The sequence below is a fragment of the Panthera tigris genome, chromosome C2 (assembly GCF_018350195.1).
Source record: "Panthera tigris isolate Pti1 chromosome C2, P.tigris_Pti1_mat1.1, whole genome shotgun sequence".
Classification (NCBI taxonomy): Eukaryota; Metazoa; Chordata; class Mammalia; order Carnivora; family Felidae; genus Panthera; species Panthera tigris.
This window is the reverse complement of record NC_056668.1, coordinates 68905571-68918019: the sequence shown is the minus strand read 5'-3', so window position 1 is coordinate 68918019 and position 12449 is coordinate 68905571. Positions and strand designations below refer to the sequence as shown.

Here is a 12449-nt window from a genome sequence, read left to right as displayed (position 1 = left end):
AGAGGGGACACTCTGCCTACTGATAATGGTTTCCCACAAGGATGGTTTCTGACCCAAACTCACATTCATCCCGATGGGGGGGGGGGTACATTTTACAATCTTTAATATAATAATGAGTCTCCTGTCTCCTAGGCCAGGATTTGTAGGCCAACATCCAAGGCTTATGTCCCCTGGCAGTGACTGAGAGAGCCAGTCCCCAAACTGATACCTATTATTGAAAATTTGTAAGGTTTGAACTACTTGAGGATTCCCCTACCAGACAAGGTAATAAATGGCTGATAAGATTCAACCTTATCTCTCTAATGAGGATTTGATTTATATACTAGGTCCTTTGGGGACTGAAGGGGTGAGATGGGCAGGAGGGCAGAGCAGAAGCAAGAGAATCCCTATAGATAATGTAGATAATCTTTATAGGGCCCATGAAACCTTAACAGAGCACATGGACCAATGGGAGGACACATTATGTGTGTCATATTATCAAGTGAATTGTTAATGTAATTTGTAAGGTTAAAGGAGGCAAGTTTCTATATATACACGTGGCCGTTCTTGGTTAATGAGTTTGGGCAAAACCACTTCATAGTACCCTTCTGAATATTAATGTACTTGAGTATACTCTGACCTATGACTTCTCCAAATCCTTGTTTTGACCTCATAAAGAGATCACTTAGGGCAATGAAACAGAACCATACCTACAGTTCCATACCTTCTATTTGCAAGACAACTAGGCATGTCTCATCTTCTTGGCAGAGTGCTTCTTTACTGTTTCCCTCAATGGCTCTGTGAGGACCCTCCATTTCGTGTTATCTATAGACGTCCTTCTCACCTTATCTTGGATGGATAGTTGCTAGAAACTCTCTTGTATGGTCTAACATTGCTGGGCCTCCCTGATTCAAGCAGCACAGATCCAGACTTGGCATCTGTGCAAGAGAAAGATGGTAAAAGGCATGACTGTCTGTAATATCAAAAGGGGGCACACCCTGGCTATAATAGGACTTAAGGCTATCCATTCTTCTAGCACCTAAGCTGGATGTTGTCTTTGAGAGCTGTTCCCTATTATAGAATAGATTAAGGGTTACTATTCTCTCCCACCCTAAGTATTCATCCAATTTTATACATGGCAGCAGCTTTAAGACACAATCTACTATATATCACTATATGGAAAAAGAAAAGGAAGTTGATAAGAGAGGAAAATCATTCAAGATCAAACAGTTCATAGCAGAGTCTATATTCAAACCCAGCTCACAGAGGTCAGGTAAATTGTTTGAGGCCATATGTCTGGTTGATGGCAACAGCAAGACTAGAACTGCCTCCAATTCCAAGACTTTTTTCTACTCCAGTCTCCCTTAACCATAGCTGGGATACCCTTTCCCCACTCGGATTATAGATTCACTAATGCCTTTGAAGAAATCCAGCTTAAGAGCTGAGGGAGAAGGGTAAATGGAGCTACCTGGGAATGCTACTGATCAGGCCTGGTCTTCTTTCCCACAGTCATATTCACCTTGCCACCTAATTCCATCTTTATGGCTTAAGCTTTTTAATTCTTTTCCTACCTAATCCCTCTCTCTGGCCATGTGTGATTACTATCTTGCTATTTCAGGTTTCTGTCCAGCTGGGTAAAATCTTCACACTCTGTTTTAGCACTGAGTTTTTCTCTTTGATGTCATCTCATCTGCCTGGGGGGCCAGCTCACCTTCCCACCCCTCTGCTGGCACCTCACTGGGTTCTTCCCCATCCCTGCTTTCACCACCATACTTTCCACTTCCTCTTCTCCCTTCCACTTCTCTTGGAAGGATGGCTCCTGAATTTTTTGCCCCCAGCAGAACTGGATGGCTTTTCTCCCTCTGCTTAAGGGAGTGGGGGGATGAGCCGTGAAAGCCCCAAATGCCATCTTTCATCTTATTTCCTATTTCCAGCACATATCCTATTTATAATTCTGCCTCCCTCTTAGCAGATTGACACAGCACTCTGCTTGGTTCCCAGAATAAATGCAATTCAAGAATAAGAGACAAGTCCAGGCTCCCAGGATTCTTCTACAGTCAGGCATTGGTTAGGAGTTTTTTTGCCAGCATTTGAGAAATGTCTCTGATGGCAGCTGTGTTTCTCTGAGCCCATCTTCCGCTGTCCTGGAAACTCCTTCCATATAGGATTTTATTCCTGGCAGATTTCCCTTCCTGATTATGTCTAGACCAAGCTTATATTAAAGGTAGGTGCGATTCCCTAACATACATTGGCTACACCATAAAAGATACTTAAGAAATATTTGCTGGGTGAATAAATGTTGGCATGTTAATAACAGGTCATAACTGAGTTTGTGGGAAGCCAATTTAGAATTATAGCTGATCTGCAAAGTCAACATTACATATAAAAATTCACATTAAAAAAAAAAACAGTTTCTTATTACACCCAACGTCTCTGATGTCCCCATCACTGAATCATTATAAAACCTAAAGGAAGGAGCAACATTTACAAGGTGTCTTCCACTATTAGGAATGGTGCTTTGCTTAAATTATTTCATTTATTCTACAATCTCTGAAATAAGATTTTGATCCCCATTTGTAGGTAACAAAACTGAGACTCAGGTAGGTGAGCAGCTTGCCCTAGAAAGAGTAAGTGGATTCACCCCAAATCTATCTGCCTTCAAAGCTCACTTCAAAAACCTAAAGAAGATTTGGGGCCTTTGAACACAGCATCCAAGGTAGCACATGCTAATGACCTCTGGTTCAATCTGTGTCCCCCTGCCTATTTCTTTTCTGTTTGGCACATAGTAGCTACTCAAATATTTTAATTAAATTATCAGATATATCATTTCAGCTTAGTTTCTTAGCATGACATTCTAACATTCTGGGCTTGATATAGACACTTTAGAGGAAATCCACCATCAAGCTTTAGAAGATTATCAGATGGGGACACACAGGCCAATGTTCTCTGTCTTCATCAAGGAAAACAGACACGGGATGAAAGCTCAGCAGGCAGGATCTAGGTTAGAACTAAGGGAAACATAAGACACTGGACCAGACCAACAAGAAAGACAAAATATTTTGCCTGCAGGTCCCCATCTCTCTGGGATGAGCCAGATTCCTGCCTGCTGGGAAGGCTTTGCCTCTGAGGGTCTGCAGAGGCACCAGGAGCCGTTCTTCTGCATTTGTGGTAAGAGAAGCTGTCGCAGAAACTGTCCTCACTCAATGGCATCCTTTTCACAGTAATGCGAAGTTGTTAGTTCCCTTGATTGCTCTCTGATGCATAGCTTTAATTGCATCCTTGCTTTTATGTACAGAATAGATTCATGTTCCCAAGAGGATAGCTAGGAAACCCCATCGCCAGCCTTGGAATACAAATGGGAGCCTGCTGAAACTGCTGCTTCATGGATGGGCACAGGGAAAAGGACATCAGGGAGGACAGCTACCTCTAAAAGTTTGGGGTTTATGCATGGAGGTGTCACTGTCCCTAGTGAACTCTTCTGGGAGTAGAAATGGCAGCAATGTTATTCATAGGGAACTGCTTGAAAATTGCATAGGAAATTTCCCATGCACAGGAAATTGCCTGTGAGGTGAGTGTATGTGGTGCTAAAAAGCTGCCATCCCCCCAGAAAGCTGTTCCTCACCCATACAGGAGCCTCTATGGACTAGTCCCTCTGTTGACATAATTATATTGACTTGCTCAATTTTTTATGCATGGTCCTATATTATTGAGATCATATTATATATAAATTTTATAATCTATCTCCTTTAGTTAACATTGTAGCTTATAAGCCTTGGGGGCGGACGGTAAGGGGTGCAGTAAAATCTAGCCATCTTACAATTGAGGGTGACACCAGGCAGAATTGGCAGCAATGACCAGCACTGCTGGGTTGGCTCCTGGCAACTTGAGTAGTCCTATCCCAAGGGTTTGGTTCACCTATTTATACAATTTCATGGGGCAGTGGGCAGTAGTTGGTCTAAGAGGTAGGATTAAAAGAGTTTGGTTTTTTAATCTTCTCTTGATTTCTTTTATTTGCCAAATTTCTTAATAAACCAGTATGACTCTTATAGTCAGAAAAAAAATATTTTAAGTGTTTCCTCTTTTGGCTGCCAAGAAAGCAGCAAGGCATTGGAATCTGAATCAGCTACAGTGAAGAGGCCACTCAAGCTCATCTTATCATGCCTTAGGCTCTCCATCTGTGAAATGGGACAGTCGCCCTGGACCCTCCGTAGTAGAGACTGTTAACACCATCTCTAACCTTTGTAGATGTCACACCGTCCTTGGACAAGATGAAGAGATAACCAGCCCATATCTGGGAGGTGGCTGAGCTGCATGATTCACCTCTCCTCACCCCTCCAAAGACCCCATGCCTGTCAAAGGAAGATGATTCATTCACCTTATTTGTGATCAAAATCTCCCGATTTAGGCACTGTTGAGAACAGACTGGCATCTAGGTATCTTTAGTTCTTGAAAAAGGGGAGTCAAGCTACCTTCTTTTCCCATGGCCCATTTATAGGGCTAACATTCATTAGGCATAAGAGACACAGTACCTAGGGACCATAGTGCTTTTATACGTCCACGACGTTTTAACAGATAACATATTTGTCCTTATCTTATATTTGCCAACATGGTTGTACAATATAAGCTTTCATATTTTTTGCCCATGAAGGCAAAAGTGCCTAAGGCCTGTGAAAGTCATAATATGCCCCTGCTCAGCCCATATCAGCCCCATTTTTCCAAGCCCTTCCATGAAATAAAGGTGGACTGTGGACAAGCATGCCTACCACTCCTCTCTATTCATCTTTGTCATCTTTCTGGTACAAAAGAAACAGAACTTGGGTGTGGATTTTTGGCATGAAAATAACTAACCATTCGGTCAAACTGAAACCCCACAGCAGAATTAGGCAGATGAAGATCTATTTAGCAGACAGAAGAAGAAATAGCTTTTTTAATTGCCCACACAAACAACCATTACAACAATAAGAAGCAATAACTCTAAGAAATGACTTGGCATTTCCCCTTTTTCTTAAGAATGATTATCCCTCATTCCTTAGGGTAAGGTGTCTGTGAAATGCGAACATCCTCTTTAATAAGCCTGGTCCTTCTTTTCAAATTAGAGTTATAAATAAGTAAGTACAATTTGCAAACCATTTGATTACATCCCTGTACTTTCCCAAGATTCCCCAAGGAGGCACTTACACCAATTTTTGCATCATTAAATATTTAAATAAAAACTCGAAGTGAATTGTGGGACAAAAAGGCATTTATGAAGCACATGTTTGGGCACAATGCAGGGCCAAGTCTTAGGCTCAGGGAGCAAGTAGAACATTTGGTCCCTGCAGACCAGCAATAGAATGAGCACATCAAAGAGATCTGAAGGGAGAGAATGTTGGTTTCAAGGGAGGGAGCCAATACAGAAAGCCCCGATTTTACTCCAAGTCCCTTATTCAGCAGCCACAAACACACAGAATGCCACCAGGAACCAAGAAGGAAGGCAGCTGAAGAGCCACTCTCAAGTCTTAAACCCCATGCCTCTGTTGGTTTTAAAATGTTGTGTAAAAGTTGAGGTCAAATCACCCCCAAATACCAATGGTACGAAAGAAAATAAGTAATTTAAATTCAGAACACTTTGTTCATGAAATCAGGTGATTTTTTTCAATACATTTTATCACAATTTTCCTTGGTAAATGTTCATTGAGCATGGCTCTATGCCAAGGGCTTGTACATGATATATTAAACAGCCTCCACCCACAGAAGTTTGCAATGTGTTTGGGAAATAGATGTTTAAGTGGTGTATACAATGAATGACATGGGAGCAGTCCCGACTATAAGTTCTGTGTGGGAACCAAGAGAAAGGCGAATCCTCAAGTGACTGCCAAGGCCCTGAGGATCCAGCAGGAAGCAGATGGCACACTCAAAGGATTTAACTAGAGAGAGTTTAACTAAGGAAATACTGACTGAGATGTGGGGAGACTTAAGACAACTAATCACAGTGGTGAACTCCTGGACTAGCAACAGTGGCGAGCCATCGCCACTCTTGGGCTGAGGCAAGGCAAGGTTGGTGTCACTGGAGCCCCACAAGAGTTGGTGCGATGGAAGAGGGGATGCCCCACGCAAGCTGAGACTGTAGAGGGGCAGGACACTAAGGCTGGGATTGGGGAGTAAAGACCCAGCCTGCGATCCCCTGCTGATACCTCCCATAAGCCAAGCCTACCCAGAAACTAGAGGGAAAGGGAGCCAGAAGACACAGTCCTAGGGCACAGATAAGGAGAGAGAAGAGCAGAGAGTGCGTCCAGAGGGACAAATGGACTAGCTCAGCACCCAGGCTAGACACCTTGCTACGAGCCTTAAGAGAAAGACGAGATTTCTTGGCATAAAAATGAAGGAGGAGGATAGGGGCGCCTGGGTGGCTCAGTCGGTTAAGTGTCTGACTTCAGCTCAGGTCATGATCTCACCATCTGTGGGTTCAAGCTCCACATTAGGCTCTGTGCTGATGGCTCAGAGCCTGGAGCCTGCTTTGGATTCTGTGTCTCCCTCTCTCTCTGCCTCTCCCCAACTCACCCTCTGTCTCTCTCTCAAAAATAAATAGATGTTAAAAAACTTATTTAAAAAAATGAAGGGGGAGGGCATCTGAGGCAGAGAAAGACAAGCATATATATATATAAGAAGTAAGGAATTTTTTTTTTTTTCCTGTCAGGAGGTAATGTACACAAAGTGCTTTTTTTTTTTTTTTTTTTTTTTTTTGTACAGAAAAGTCAGGCTATAACATTCAGGAAGCTTGGAGGAAAAGACACTAAGCAAGGTTTCTTGATCTCAGCACTATTGACATCTGGGGATGGATGATCGTTTTTGGGGACTGTTCTGTGTACTGTAGGGTGTTTAGCAACATCCCTGGCCACTACCCACTAGATGCCAGCATGCACTCCTAGCAGTGGTAACTGAAGGTATCTTCAAACATTGACAGATATCTTTTGGAGGGCACAAAATTGCCCCCAGTTGAGAACCACTGGGAGAGGAAAGGAAAGAGACCAAAGAAGGCAGATAACTGTTGAAATACAGTGCAGACGGGTGACACTAAGGGCTTAGTCCAGTGTGGCACGGTGACACTGACAAGGACCAATGTCGCAGTCTCTATGAAGGAGGAGGAAGCAGGCTGAATGAGGAGGGGTAGAGGGAGTGGTGGAGGGTGATTTCAGTTTGTAGATTGGATAACAGGGAGAATGACATCTCTAACTGAAGAGGTAGAAATGTGTGGGGCTGGCCTTGGGGAAGGATGATGTGTCTTCTGTGAATTTGTTTGAAGGAAGCTTGGGATATTTAGATAAGAGACTGACTTGAGGAGGGAGACTGGGACTGGAGGTGTGAATTTGAGTCATCCACAGAGAGACAGGCTTCTAAACCTCCTATGGATAGAAGTTCTCCCGGAGGAAGATAGAGAAGCCAAGCACTGAAGTTTTCTCTCTCTTACTCTTTTTTTTTTTTTTTTTTTTGGCGGGGTGGGGGGCGCGGGGGGTGGGTGGGCAGGGTGATGTGCATATTTAGAAGAATAATGTGAGATAGAAATAGAAAGTGCCAGAGGCAAGAAAACCAGACAGTTTTCTGAGGGGGGAAGTCATGAAGCCCAGCCCCAGACCCTCTCACCAGTCCATATGCCCCAGGGGCTATGTCTACCACAAGAAACTACCTTTTATAATATATACAAAGGTGCCGCTGGGCTAGGAGCAGTCCTGAAGAGAATCAAAGATGCCACGGGAGCCACAAGTGTCAAGGCAGGAGAGGAGACTTGTCCACCCCCCACGCACACGTAGTTAACAGTCCTCTATTTTTTAAAATCACTCAAATCCTGAAAGAAGGAGACTTTGGTTAGGTGGACATTTTCACTTATGTGGAATAAACAGCTCTTCATCAGGGAGGGAGCAGTTATAGGAAGTGTCATCCCCCTAGAGTTCTGAAGGAGAGGTTGCACACAAATGTAGTAGGAAGACCTGAGGATCCAGATCCACAAAGGTAGCCTGCTTGTCTGTCTCCGTCCTTCTAAGTGAAGAAAAATGGTGGATCTTCTTGGGGGATTTTTTTTCCCTCTCACAAAGATGTATTTGTGGTAGGCAGAATTCTAAGATGCCCCCCAAGATTCCAGGCCCTGCTGTACATGCCTTGTGTAATCTCATCCCTTTGATTGTGGATGGAACCTGTGGATGTGACAGGGTGATGATTAACATTCATGATTAACATTATGGGGCAAAAAGGAATTTTCAGATGTAATTAAGGTCCCTAATTAGTTGACTTTGGGTTCCTCAAAAAGGATATTGTCCTGGGTGAGCCTGACCTAATCAGGTGAGCCTTTAAAACAGATAAAGAGAAAGCAGCCATGTTGTGAACTGCCGTGAAAAGACCACATCACTGGGACCAGACGGAGGCTTCTAGGAGCTGAGAGTGATTCCTGGCCAACAGTGAGCAAGCAAATATGGACTTCAGTCCTGTAACAACAAGGAATTGAATTCTGCCTATAATCAGTGATCATGAAAAACGACCCTGAGCTTCATATAAGCTCAGAGCCCCAACCAGCCCTTATATTTTAGCCTGATGAGACCCTTAGCAGAGGGTCCTGTCCTGGAAACATTGAGTTCATAAATTTGTGTTGTTTTTAGGTACTACATTTGTGGTAATTTGTTATGCAGCAAAAGAAAACTAAGGCATATATGAAGAGAGACTGTGTCCATAGGGTGGGTTGGCTCCATGAAGAGACTGACAACCACAACCCACAGCTGAGCCCCACAAGTATGCAGGGACTGGGCAGGCTGAGACGGTGTGACCCTTGCTGTTTCTCAGACCCAGCTTCACCAGGACCCAAGCAGCCCACAGCATATAGGGCCATAACTCATCTCCTCCTATGAGAGGGCAAACTTCAGACCTGAGAAATTGAAACACAATAGAAGCCACACAGAACAGGCAGAACTTATTTTCTGAACTGAGATCATCATGGCACTAACTAAGTCTGCTCAGGATTCCTACTCCTGGTGCCAGATCTGTCCCTTCCTTGGCCAAGTATAACTTTCGCTCTTCAGATACTGAGCTAGTGAAGCTGAATGGGCACTGATGTATCGCTTCTCAGGAGGGCCTCTTCAAAGCAGGAAGGATATGGAAGAAAGGTGGAAGGAGAAGAAAAAAAGGAGAATTTTATTCAGCAAACAAACATTTATGGTGCTCATTACATGGGCAGCCCTGTTCTAGGCCCCAGCAACACACAGTGAATAAAACAAAAATCCATACACTCCAGTGAAAGAAGAGAGGCCAGTTAATAAAACAAAAATCTAAAAGTATAGTGTGGAGTGACAATAAAGCAGAAGAGGAGCTGGAAGGGAAAGGGTTTGGAAAAGGATATCAGGAGTGCAGTTTGGGACATGTTAAGTTTGAGGAGCCTATTGGACACCCATTGGTGCTATCATGTAGACAGTGGGATATTCCAGTGTGGAGTTTGGGGAAACATTGGGACTGGAGATATAAATTTAGTATCTAAAACACGAGATCAGCTGAGATTAAAAGGGAGTATATGTGGATTAAGAAGTATGAGGGTAAATCCTGGGAGCCTCTGACATTAAGGTATCACAGAGAAAAGAAAGAACCAGTGTCTGAGTCCAGGCTTCCATAACAAAATACCACAGACTGGGGAGACTTAAAACAACAGACATTTATTTCTCCCAGTTCTAGAGGCTGGAAGTCCAAGATCAAAGTGCTGGCAGATGTGGTTCCTGGGAGGCCCCAATCAAGGTTTGCAGATAGCCACCTTCTTGCTGTATCCTCACATGTCACAGAGAGCAAGCAATGGTCTCTCTCTCATAAGGACACTAAGCACATCGTAGGGACTCCACCCTAATGACCTCATCTAAACCTAATTAACTCCCAAAGGTCCTACCACCAAATACCGTCTCACTGGGGTTTAGGGCTCCAACATAAGAATTTGGGAGAGGGGGCTCTGTGCTGACAGCTCAGAGCCTGGAGTCTGCTTTGGATTCTGTGTCTCCCTCGCTCTCTGCCCCTCCCCCACTCACGTTCTGTTTCTCCCTCTTTCTCTCAAAAATACATAAACATTAAAAAAAAAAGAATTTGGGAGAGTGGGACAAAAACATTTGAGTCCACAGCAACTAGCAAAAGTGATGAGAAGGAAGAGGCAGTAAAGAAGGAGAAAAAGCAAGAGAGTGTAATGTTCTGGAAGCCAAGGCAAGAGTTTCAAGGATGAGAGACTGGTCATCAGGGTCAAATGTTGCTGACAGGTTAGTTGAGGCTAAGAACCTTCAATTTAGCATCATGTCATTTGGGATCTTGACAAGAATAGTTTTGATGGAGTGATGAGGATGAAAGCCCAATTCAATTAGCATCAAGAGAGACTGGATTGAGAGAAATTAGAGGCAGCAAGTACAGACAACTCTTTTAATGAGCTGTGCAGTAAAGGAGTAGAGCAGTGGGGCAGAGCTGCACGGGACTATGATGGGAGAAATTAGAGCATATCTGTATGTTGATGGGAGCAAAGGGATAATGACAAAATGTGTATAGTCAATTCTCTGTTACACAAGAAAATAGAAATAGTGTGGCCCATTTGATGAGTTTACTTAGATTGTATGTAATAGCTGACATATATAAAAGAGAATATGTAAATTCTGAAACACAATGAACACCCACAAAACCACCATCCACACCAACAGCTGGACCACCACCAATCACATCTATATGTGTGCTCCTCCCCTCTCGAGCCCTCTGCCTCTCAGAAGAAAACAAGTTCCCTGAATTTTGCAGTTATCATTTCCTTGTAAAGTCATATCTCTTCACTATAATCTGTTGTATTTATTGATGATAGATCAAGGAAGACCTCTTCTCTGCCCCTCAACCTACCTTCTGCAGACAGACATCAGACCACCTTGGTCCGTCTCATGAAATTCCTTTCTTACACTGAACCTGCACACTAAAAGCCCATTTTTCATCTTCCATCTCCAGCTGGCTACTGCTTTACCAGAAACACCCCTTCTTTGACATGAGGATCATATTAGTCATTCCTCTCTGTATCACATCCTCCACATGAAAGGAGGAAGAGACAAGCACATCTTCTTCACTCATGTGCACACAGAACAGACCCCATTGGCCGTAGCACCCTTTTTCTCCTGCAAGTCCTCAAACCTCAAGCCTCCCCCTCTCGTCCTAAGGCACACCCTGAGGGGCAGGCATCAATTCCTGGTGGCCCCTCCACAGAGAGCTCAGGAAGGCGGTCGTCAGGTTTCTTTGATCCCCAATCACCCGTGGGCAAGTGGCCATCCTCAGATCATCCAGGACTCTCAGGGTATGGAGGGATCTGCAAAACTTTGACAAATGCCAAAAGACTGGGCCCTTTACAAATGGATGACAGCAGGTTCTGAGAAGCCTTCTGCATACATAATCCAAACACCCAGCCCCCGCGCTTACTCACTGATGCTTGAAATTGCTTTAAGGAGAGACAACAGGCTTTCATCTCACAACTGGAGAAAGCTTTGAAGGCCCTGGATGAACTAACTCAATGATTTAGACTAGCGCACGCTAGCCATGTAAAAGGACTGAAAAGACTGGATGATGCAACGGACATCTTTAAAAACGAGTGTGAAGGGACAAGAGGTAAAGCAGAGAAAGATGGGTCTTTTCTTGTCTCCTTGGGAGCTTAAAAAAAAAAAAAAAATTGAAATCAGAAGACATGGAATCAAATTTGTCCCTATCGTCAGCTGTTTGACCACAGGCCAGTTACTCAAAGTTTTGAACTTATTTCTTATTTCTAAAACAAAGGTAAGTACGTACCTTCAGAGTTACTGTGAGACTTTAATGCCATGCTACACGGTGAATATTTTTCTTCTTTCCCTGTTGCCTCAGGCATCTCGAGCTCTGCTCATTTCCATACTAACAAGGGCTCCCTCTCTTAGCATTATAGAGATTAAGAATGAGGAATCTGGAACCAGGCAACATGGTTCAAATCCTAACTATCACTTTCTGTGATCTTGGGCAAGTTACTTGACCGCTCTGTGCTGTTTCCTCACCTGTGAAATGGGAGGTAATAACAGTACTTGCCTTGTGGGGAGATTGTAAGGATTAATATGTGTCATGCATTTAAAAAGCACTGCAAGAAGTGCTCGCAACTATTATTCCCAAGGGCTTCACCTGTCCACTTTCCACAAGGTAAAACATCATTTTAAGCTCCTCCACTTCCGCTCTTTAATATACAAAGCCCACTGTAAATTGCCACACATTCCTCTAGGTTTCCTAACGCCCCCAGCCCTAATCTTAAACGGCCAAGCCATCTGGTCCTCCTACCACAAGCTAACCCTAAGCAGTTCTCAACTCTCCAGGCCCTGCAGGTTCTGAACTTCCGCCACCCAGACTGCTGGATGGTGGCGGGCGCGGGGGCGGGGCGCCGCCGGAGGGAGGAGGGAGGGAGGCGGGAGGGCGGCGGGAGGTCAGCTCTGTGACGTCACGCCAGG

At 44.0% G+C, this 12449-nt stretch overlaps 1 long non-coding RNA gene across 1 annotated transcript; it reads right to left on the bottom strand.

Moving 5' to 3' along the window:
* Positions 1–709: 709 nt before the first annotated feature.
* Positions 710–12076, bottom strand: LOC122241940. Its single transcript, XR_006222034.1, has 3 exons — positions 11773–12076; positions 4217–4328; positions 710–917 (listed from the first exon to the last, which is right to left on the bottom strand). It is a non-coding gene; the product is annotated as an uncharacterized LOC122241940 (long non-coding RNA).
* Positions 12077–12449: the final 373 nt, after the last annotated feature.